Below are 10,137 nucleotides of genomic sequence, written 5' to 3' on the forward strand. Positions count from 1 at the left end.
AATCCAGTCTCAGACATTCAGGGGCCAGGTAACTGTGAGCAAGTCACATAATTGCTGTATGCTTCATTTCATTCAATTGTAACATAATAATAATAATAATAATAATAATAATAATAATAACATGTTTCTCAGGGCTGCTGTGAGGATCCAAGGAGATAACTATAAGGAGCTTTAGCATGACACCAGCACATAGTAGGCACCTAATAGATGCTTATTCCCTCCCTTTTCTGTCTCCTAATAGCCAGAATAAGAGAGGTGGCAGTCTTGTTGTGCACAACCCTGTGGAATGTCGTATTTTAGGAAGGATAGTAACAAATGGTAGCACCTCCAGGTGGGGCAGCCATGATAGCAAGGGGACTCAATTACACCCTAGTGGGATGGGGGAGACAGGATAGCTGCCATTTATCACCACATAAGTCAGACTTAACTGCACATGGTCCCAAAGGGCAGAAACAAGACTCAATATCCTAGCAATTGAAGATGTGAAAGTGTAGCCAGGTAATGACTTCCCCATCATTGGATGCCGTTAAAGGGAGGCAGCATAACCACTTCTTTGGAATGATATGGAACTGACTCCTTCCTCTTCAGGAATAGGGAATACGAAATCACATCTCAACTCCACCCCTATCAACTCAGGTTCTACAATGAAAAGGACTTTTAAATTTCATACTTTTGTTATGTTTAGTTTTTTTAATGTTACCTTAATTTCTTTTTTTTTTTTTGGTGGGACAATGAGGGTTAAGTGACTTGCCCAGGGTCACACAGCTAGTAAGTGTCAAGTGTCTGAAGCTGGGTTTGAACTCAGGTCCTCCTGAATCCAAGGCCACTGCTTTATCCATTGCACCACCTAGCTGCCCCCTAATTTCATACTTTTAAAGAACATTTTACAAGCTATGGTACAAGGCAGATTCTCAATAGTTTTGTACTCTGAAATAGACTGTAAGATCTAAGATCTCCTGAAAAAACCATCAAAGGCTGGAGGGCTGGTAGCTAGGATTCTAGTCGAACATTATCAGTCAACCCTAGAGGCAATAACTCCAAGACAACTCTTACTGACACATGTTCTGCCCACACTTTCAAGAGGTATGAGAGGAAATTCGAGATGGAGAGATTACTTCCATTTTAAGTAGGAAGGATCTTAACTTTTATCACTTTACAAAGATAAGTACTACAACTGGGAAAGACTTGTGAACTCAATGAAATAATCCAGAGGACCCATGAAGAAACATAATCCAGCTCTGGGCAGAGCTGGACTCAAGATGCAGAATACGACAAACATTTTTGGGCATGCCTAATGTGAGAATATGTTTTGCTTGATTATACATATTTATTACAAATATTTTTTTTAATTTTTAAATTTTTTAATGAGGGGGTGGGGTTAGAAGGTAGACAAAGGTTTAAAGATAGGACTTTAAAAAAAAAAAGTAGGGGGCAGCTAGATGGTGCAGTGGATAAAGCACCGGCCCTGGATTCAGGAGAACCTGAGTTCAAATCCGGCCTCAGACACTTGACACTTACTAGCTGTGTGACCCTGGGCAAGTCACTTAACCCCTGCTGCCCAGAAAAAAGAAAAAAAAAAAGAAAAGAAGGGAGACCAGAAGAAATTGGATGTTTTTGGAGATCCTTTGTGAATATATAGAAAAGCAGATAATAGATTTGAAATTTTATGTACAATTCTCTCCTTCTGTCCTACTATGTATAGAAATGGTCAGTCTATTTGGTGTTCAGAATTTTAGAAAAATAAAATGAAATAAATTTAAAAGATCTTCCAAGAATCTGTATAGCCCACTCATAATGCCCAAGGTGGATTTAGTAAAGTTAGTCCCGTACAAAGATTATATTTTTCTTGTACAGATGATAGTTTAATAATTACAAAGATATTATATTTATAGAGCCTTAATGTTTACTCTCTTAATAAGGCAGCTAAGTGGCTCATTGGAGAGACCACTGGCCTGGAGTCAGGAAGACCTGGATTCAAATCTAGCCTCAGACACTTACTAGCTATGTAACTCTGAGCAAGTCACTAACCGCTGTTTTAATGCCCTGGAGAAGGAAACAGCAAACTACTCCAGTATCTTTTCGAAGAAAACCCCATGAACAATACAGTATGCCATGGTGGACAGGACATGACTAACCAACAACACCTACCCTTTCTATAGTAACACAAGTAAAACACGAGGAAGAGGCACTTCCAAAAAAAGAAAAAAAAATCTTACTTTGTTAAATACAAAGTTTATTAAGAAAATATCAGAAACAAATACTTTTAAGTTGCACATTAAAGCAAGATGAACAAATTTGTACTTAGGTCCGGATGAGATGAGAAAGTTACATGATCACAACAAACTGGCCACCACCCATGCCCCCATCAACCTATCACGGTTTTCAATATGCCTTATGACGTGAACATGAAAAAGATTTCAATACTGAAATTGTGTCTAATTAGGGCAGTACAATTTTGCTTATACAAATGTTTACGTTGCTAACGTTATACCGTCGGGAATTAAAATTCGACAATTCCAGAATAAATCACATTGTTTACTAGAAAATGCTATTATTGAAATTGAAATGTTATACTTTCTACAATTCATCCTGCTCCTTAGTTTATATATAACAATCCTACAATCAAGTGTTAATGGATGTCCTTCCAAGTGTACAATTTTCATTCATTTCTAAGGTCAGTTCATGGTTTTTATGGCTTTGTAGAAGGTGAGGACTTGACTAAAAGTTTCCAGTATGTCTACGATCACTCCCTATCACCACAAATCTGGTCAAGTTTTAGGCAATAAGCCTAATTAGTTCATTAGAGCTCCTTTTAATTATGTCCCATAAGCTGAATATATGACTTAAAGAACTGATTTATGAAGTTAAAGCTGTGGTCCTACAAATCCAATAGCATATATATAATAAATAACCTAAATTTGCTACCAAGGAAAACGAAACTGAAAATTCATGAATGCATAATGCTCCTACTCTACTGTAAAATTCTATACACGAGAATATAAATTACTTCTTGATCACTGCAGTAATTGGCTTATGCCCTGAAGCATGAGATTTGATTACCCCAACATGTATAATTATGAAAGTTATTGTAGTCATAAAATTAGCTAGCTCTTAAAAAAAAAACCAGTAACAATGCTCAGTCTCTCTAATCTCATTTTACAGGGCGATATGAAAAAAAGATAACTGGTCTGCACTTTTATCTGTTATGATTTTATGTGTTGTTTCATACAAACCACCTTGTACCTTTCCAACAAAAATTTTCTTTTTTCCAATTAACCAAGACAACTTCATCATATGGTATAATCACTAAAACATGTACATATTCCTACTTCCTACCCCAACGAGAAAAAACTTTTAAAAATTCATTTAATATGTTATTATCTTGGTATATGCTTTCTTTGTTTTACTTATGAGGAAAAATTTTGAGGGAAACATTTTGTCTCTCTTTGATTAGGAAGCCTATGGAGGATAAAATGTCCAATACACAAAACATGAAACCATATTTCCTGCCAAGATCTGTCTCGAGGTAAAAAAAAAGTTCTTGACTGGTGAAATATTTGCTAAATACAGGAGCCCAAGGTGCTTAAAAACTCTGATAATTACTGGAAGACCATCATCCATAGCTGTTCTAGTAATCAAACAACAGAGATCAAAAATGTACCTAAGTTGAACCTAAGTTGCTTTATATTCTTTCTTACATTTCTTTGTGTTAAAACTTTTGTCAGTACAAATCATTGTAGTAACAATTTTCCAATCCCCTTGGTTAAAAAAGGCAGTATGCAGTTGGCTGTTAAACACTGGATCTCATTACTCTGATCAGTGCAATGACCAACCACAATTCCAGAGGGCTAGTGATGAAACCTCTTACCCACCTCCTGATAGGAAGGCGATGATAGACTCAAGGAACAGAATGAATTATATTCTATTATTATAAAAATATATCTATTAGATATGGCCACGTGAAGATTTGTTTTGCTTGACGATGTATATTTGTTTTAAAGGTTTTGTTTTTCTTTCTTTCGGTTGAAATGTGGAAGGCTAACAAAAGGGAGTTGCCAAGGGGGCAGCTAGGTGGTGCAGTGGATAGAGCACCAGCCCTTGGAGTCAGGTGGACCTGAGTTCAAATCCAGCCTCAGACACTTGACACTTACTAGCTGTGTGACCCTGAGCAAGTCACTTAACCCCAATTGCCTCACACAGAAAAAGGGGGGGGGGGTTGCCAAAATTGGAGTTAGGGGAAAAGAGTTATTGAAGCAGTTTAAAAAAATACACAGTAGAGAATAGAAGGGAGGCCAGTAGGAAAAGAGACAAGAATAGCTTTGAAAATAACACAATGAATTTATTATATACTTTAAAAGAAATGCAATCCTTGTACCTGGAAACCCTCATCTTATCTGAAGTTTGTTAAGTTAGAAAAATATCAGATCTCTTCATAAAAAAAGAAACGTCATTTACTCTGCACAAACCTATAATCCAAATACCATAGGTTATAAATCAAACAACTTTTACGACTAAAGACTGAAAACTTAAATTCTACATTTTTTTCTTGGTAAGCTGGAAATCAATATGAAACATAATAAAGACTTTAGATAAACACGTGAATGGGCTAACAAATTTTGGCATATTTATTTATCCTAAGGATTCAATGAACAAATGATTTAAGGATTCATCGTATGCATATAAGCTCTCTCAAGCTAGAAGTGGAATTCAGAATTAATGAATGTTAAAGTTAGAAGGGGGGTCAGCTAGATGGCGCAGTGGATAAAGCACCGGCCCTGAATTCAGGAGTACCTGAGTTCAAATCCGGCCTCAGACACTTCACACTTACTAGCTGTGTGACCCTGGGCAAGTCACTTAACCCCCGAGTGCCTCACCAAAAAAAAATTAAATTAAATTAAATTTAGAAAAAAGTTAGAAGGGATTGTTGGTGTGATCTAGTCCAATTCCTTGATTTAATTTTTTTCAATTCTAAGTGTTTATTTTCTTTCTCCCATGCACCTTCATTTAAGAGAAACAGAGACAAAAAACACCCCCCTCCTCATAATATATACATACATAGTCAAGCAAAACAAATTATCCTATCTCATTCTGCATCTGGAGTCAATCATCTCTGTCAAGTGGTGGCAGCATGAATTATCCATTGGTCCCCTGGAATTATACCAGATTATTGCACTAGTCAGAGTTCTGAAGTTCTTCAAAACTGTTTGTCTTTACAATGGTGTTGTTTTTGTATAAATTTTCTACCAGTTCTGTTTTCACTTCACTCTAAATCAGTTCATCAAAGTCTTCCCAGGTTTTCTGGAAACTATTCCTTTCATCGTTTCTTAGCACACAATAGTACTCCACTATATTTAGATATATTTCCTAATTTGTTCAGTCATTTCCCAATTGATGGGTATTCCCTTAGCTTCCACAACCCCTTCATTTTACAGAGCACACACTGACTCAGAAGTGAAGTGACTTTCTCAGCATACTTGGTGCCAAAGCTGAGACTAGGAATTATTTTCCTGACTTCAAATAAAATGTTCTTTTCAATACTAAATTTTACCATTCTTCCTATGTGTTTTGGTTGAAAAGACAAAACATATATATTTTACTCTGCCTAGATTCAGGGTAGGCTTTGGAAAGAGCACTTGATTACTTGTAATAGTTGCCAGTTTTGCCTGGCTTCAGTGCCTGGTCACATTAGATGAACCTTTGGTTCAGGGGCACAGGCTTCCATCCTGATCCCTTCCTCGAGGCAGTTCAATTTCAGGATTCCTGTTGTTTTTCATTCAGTCCCAGTATATCATTTCTACATCCTAGTACTTAGTGGTGTTTAGTTAACTTTAGATCTGCGGGCTCTTGATGCTTACCTAACTCTGACAACCTATCCTTCCCTAAGGGGGAACACAATTAAGAAAGCCTAGCAACCCCAAGTATGGACATATTCAAAAGTTGTATTTCCTGCATTTTTGAAAATGATCAGTAACATCAAAGGGTGATGTCTGTAGTGTGAACTGGATTTAGGTGAGGCAGTTACACAGTTGTCAGCCAAGGTCTCTCTTCCACAGTCACTGAAGTCCAGTGGCAGGACAAAAGTCGAGATAACCTTGGCACCTTCCACATTAGACCAAACTCTTAAGCGCTCCACTTCAACTGCCTTCATGGCCATTGGGGGAAAAATGTTCTCACCCACCCGTCCCATCAGGGGAAGTTTTCATATGTTTGGGGTAGACATCCCCCTGACTCACTGAAACCCATGTTTGAGGCCAGTCAGTTAGCCTCAAGCAGGATTAGCCTGCCTGTGGAGATGGTTTGTGGGTTGTGGCTGCTGTGCATGCTATAGCTTCTTGGCGCCACAGGTGAGAGGTGGGTGAAAGGTAGTTTTCTGTAAAAGTGGCTTGTGTGGTTTTTCAAAAATGTATTTTCTAAAACAAATAACCTAGCCATGGTAAGATGAACGGGGAGAAGGGGAAGAATCAGAATGGATCAGTGTGGCAAACCAAACAAAAAGCGCCTATTTCTTAAATCATAAACTCTCATCTAGCCTTTGTTCCAAAAGATCAAGTGCCTGGAGACACAAATTAAGCCCCTTTGTTCTGCGTGTTACAGATGTGGATGCAGAGGGTACCTTATTAAGACACGGTATCAGTCTATAAAACGTTTGCTAGTAGGGATAAGACAAAAAACACAGAACTATGTATATTACCTAAATTCTCAATGAGGTTCAAGGGAGGAGTTCCTAAATGAGGTGAGGTCTGTGGTAGGAGAAATTGATAGGACCGGAGTGATGTTGTAGGCATAGAGCTGTTCTCTGCCCTCAAGAAGGAATACAATTAATAAATGGTGTTAAGATTCTTACTTGACGTATACCAGCGTGGTTAAAACACCAGGCCCAAACCAGATTACATTGTAATTCAGAACTACTTAAGTAAATAAGAAATCTCTTTAGGTACTACATAGTTCCAACCTCCTCCCTTCCCCACTTTCTATTCGAGGGCATGGTAGCTTTTTTTTTTTTTTTAATGCGAGACAATGAGGGTTGAGTGACTTACCCAGGGTCACACAGCTAGTGTCAAGCGTCTGAGGCCGGATTTGAACTCAGGTCCTCCTGAACCCAGGACTGGTGCTTTATCTATCCACTGTGCCACCTAGCTGCCCCCACATAGTAGCTCTTCTTTTGCATTAATTACTATCACTCTAAACTCTATAGTTCTAAGTGCAGTGCTGTTATGTTTCCATCCATGGGATATCCATCTCAACTGTTTTAATTTTTATCTTAAACTCAATGATCTAATAATCCAAGTAGCTCTGAAATAACACCCTCTCAAGATCACAGCACTGAATTCAACAGCCTTAGGGCAGTAGTTCTCAAACTTTCTGTTCTTAGGATACTTCCTCCCCCCCCCCCCAAGAACTTTTGTTTATGTAGGATCCTCAGGCTACTCTTTCAGAACCACTGCCTTATGCCCTTAAGTCACAGAAGGCCAAGTCTCTAATAAAGGCTTAAATGAGAGCCCCTCCCCTTGATGCTGCTATGTCACACAATGAGTGCAGTGTGAACCCTCCCAACTTTACTCTCATGGAATAAGCTGCACCTGCTTCTATTGTGTGAACATAGCAGCAGCATTCATGCTGCAACTTCACACATGAAAGTGCTGCACGCCCGTTGCAGGAGTCCAGGTTAGTTTTCAGACAAGCTGACCAAAGAGTCAAGGAACGGCTGTCAACTAACCAGGATTAGTTCACAGAAACCATTATGGATCTTTTTAATAAGAAGTTTTTGTTCTTAAAACCTTAGTGGAAAAAAGTGTGTTCTCCAAGACTCCTTAGGACATAGGATGGCCCATTTTTACATATTTAGGAAAAAAAGGAAATGAGAATGAACAAGGACCCTTACCTCCACCATCTTTTTATATGAGAAATTAACACCGAGTTTCTTAAAGTTTATTGTGTATAAACAAACAGGAAGGCTATAATTACATCTATATTGTCAATAGCATACACATATGCAATCAGTCCCTACACAGAAGCATGAGAAACTACAAATTTAAATATCCAACTCGAAATAAAGCATGTTAATTAATAATTAAAATACATAAAACAGTATATATTAATATATTTCATGCTCAGTTGTTTGGAAAGCCAATTTAACATAAAATTACATAATGAAAACAACTCATGAGCATACAATAGGCGTCTTCAAATATTTTCAAGGTTGTATGCAAAAGGATTAGCCTATTTTGTTTGTCCCAGGCAGGCAGACCTAAGATACAATGAGAAGTTAAGGTAGATAAATTGAGTTCACTGATACAATGCCAGCAAGTGCAGGCTGAATCTTCATGCAATCGAGCTATTATACAAGGTTGTCCCAGAAACCTTAGTGCTGTTTTAAGCTTTAGTAGCTTCAGAAGTATACATGCTACACACTTACCCCCCCCAAGTTATTTACAATTTTAAAATATTGATGCTTATTAAAATTCAATATAACCGCCATTTTGTGCTATACATTGCTCTAATCGATTTTCAAACTTTGTGAAAACTTTCATCAGCTGCTGCTCAGTGACTGAGAGAATTGCATTTGTAATCCTGGCCTTAAGATCATCCAAAGAACAAGGTTTTGAGGCATACACAACAGTTTTGACATAACCCCACAAGAAAAAGTCTAATGGAGACAGATCTGGTGACTGAGATGGCCAGTCTAAAGGACTTCCTCTGCCAATCCACTGATCTGAGAAAGTGTCATCCAGAAACTGTTGCACAGGCAATGCATGGTAACAGGGTGGGCCATCATGTTGGAAGATGGTGCTATTTAATAGATGTAACCTCTGCAGCTCAGGAATGAAAAAATTCTGAAGCATTGCTAAGTAAGATTCACTACTGACTGTAGACTCTTCAAAAAAGAAAGGGCCAATAACGCACGCCTTCCTGATGGCACACCAAACATTAACTTTTGGGGAGTCTGTCTCATGTTGCCAGACTTCCTGAGGCTTTTCTGTGCCCCAAATACGGCAATTGTGACGGTTAACTACGCCACTCATGTGGAAAGTGGCTGCATCAGAAAAGGTCAATTTGTCCAGAAGACCACTGGAATTTTCTATACTTGATTTCATCATTTGGCAGAAGTCTAACCTTGCATAGTAATCTTCTTCTTGTAGCATCTGAATAGTTGTAACCTTGTAAGCATACTTGTGTAACTTCACAGTTAGTATCCTGTGCACAGTGGTCTTTGGAATGTTCAATTCAGCAGATACCCGCCGCACTGATTTTTGGGGATTCTGTTCAAATGCCCTCTCAATTTCAGCCACAGTCTCATCACTTGCTCGGCGTCTCCCAGATCTAGGCTTGTCGAGAATTGAGCCAGTTTCCTTGAATTTTTTCATCCAGTTGTTAATTAAATTTCTGTGGGGAGCTTCCCTCTTATAATGAGAGGCAAATTTTCTTCTTACTGCTGTTGTAGACTTGAGTTCAGCTAACCAGAGAACACAGTTGACTTTTTCTTCAATGTATGCCATCTTCAATCAGGGGGACTAGAAAAAAAAGTAATTAATTATAAATTTTGTAGTATTTATAATTAAGTTATCAAAACTTAAAACTATGCTCAAGTTTTCTAGGGATACCATGCATAGATGGGATTCATTCAGAGGGTTGGGCAAGGTGAGCTCTAATATCCTTTCCAACTTTCATTTTCCACAAGAAACATCAGTCTAGAAAATTTAAAAAAACAAACCTCAAATTTGAAATTAGTAAGACTGTACAATCTAACAATATTTTTAGAGTTGGAAATGTTTAACTAAATGAGAAGTTAACCAAATATCATTAACTGGCACATATATAGACATTAAAAGGTACAGAAAGGGACTAAAAATTAAGTGCTAATCCCCAAAAGGTTTTATTTAGCCTGGCCTAAAATAAAACATTCAAAGAAATCAACTACATTTAAAAGTTTGGGAAAAAACAACTGGACTATGAGGTTAAATTCAGATACTGATAATGTAACACTAAGAACATTGTTAATTCAAGAAGGCTGGACCAAGCACTCCCATAGCTCTTTTTTTTTTTTTTAGTGGGGCAATTGGGGTTAAGTGACTTGCCCAGGGTCACACAGCTAGTAAGTGTTAAGTGTCTGAGGCCGGATTTGAACTCAGGTATTCC

The sequence above is a fragment of the Dromiciops gliroides genome, chromosome 1 (assembly GCF_019393635.1).
Source record: "Dromiciops gliroides isolate mDroGli1 chromosome 1, mDroGli1.pri, whole genome shotgun sequence".
Lineage (NCBI taxonomy): Eukaryota > Metazoa > Chordata > Mammalia > Microbiotheria > Microbiotheriidae > Dromiciops > Dromiciops gliroides.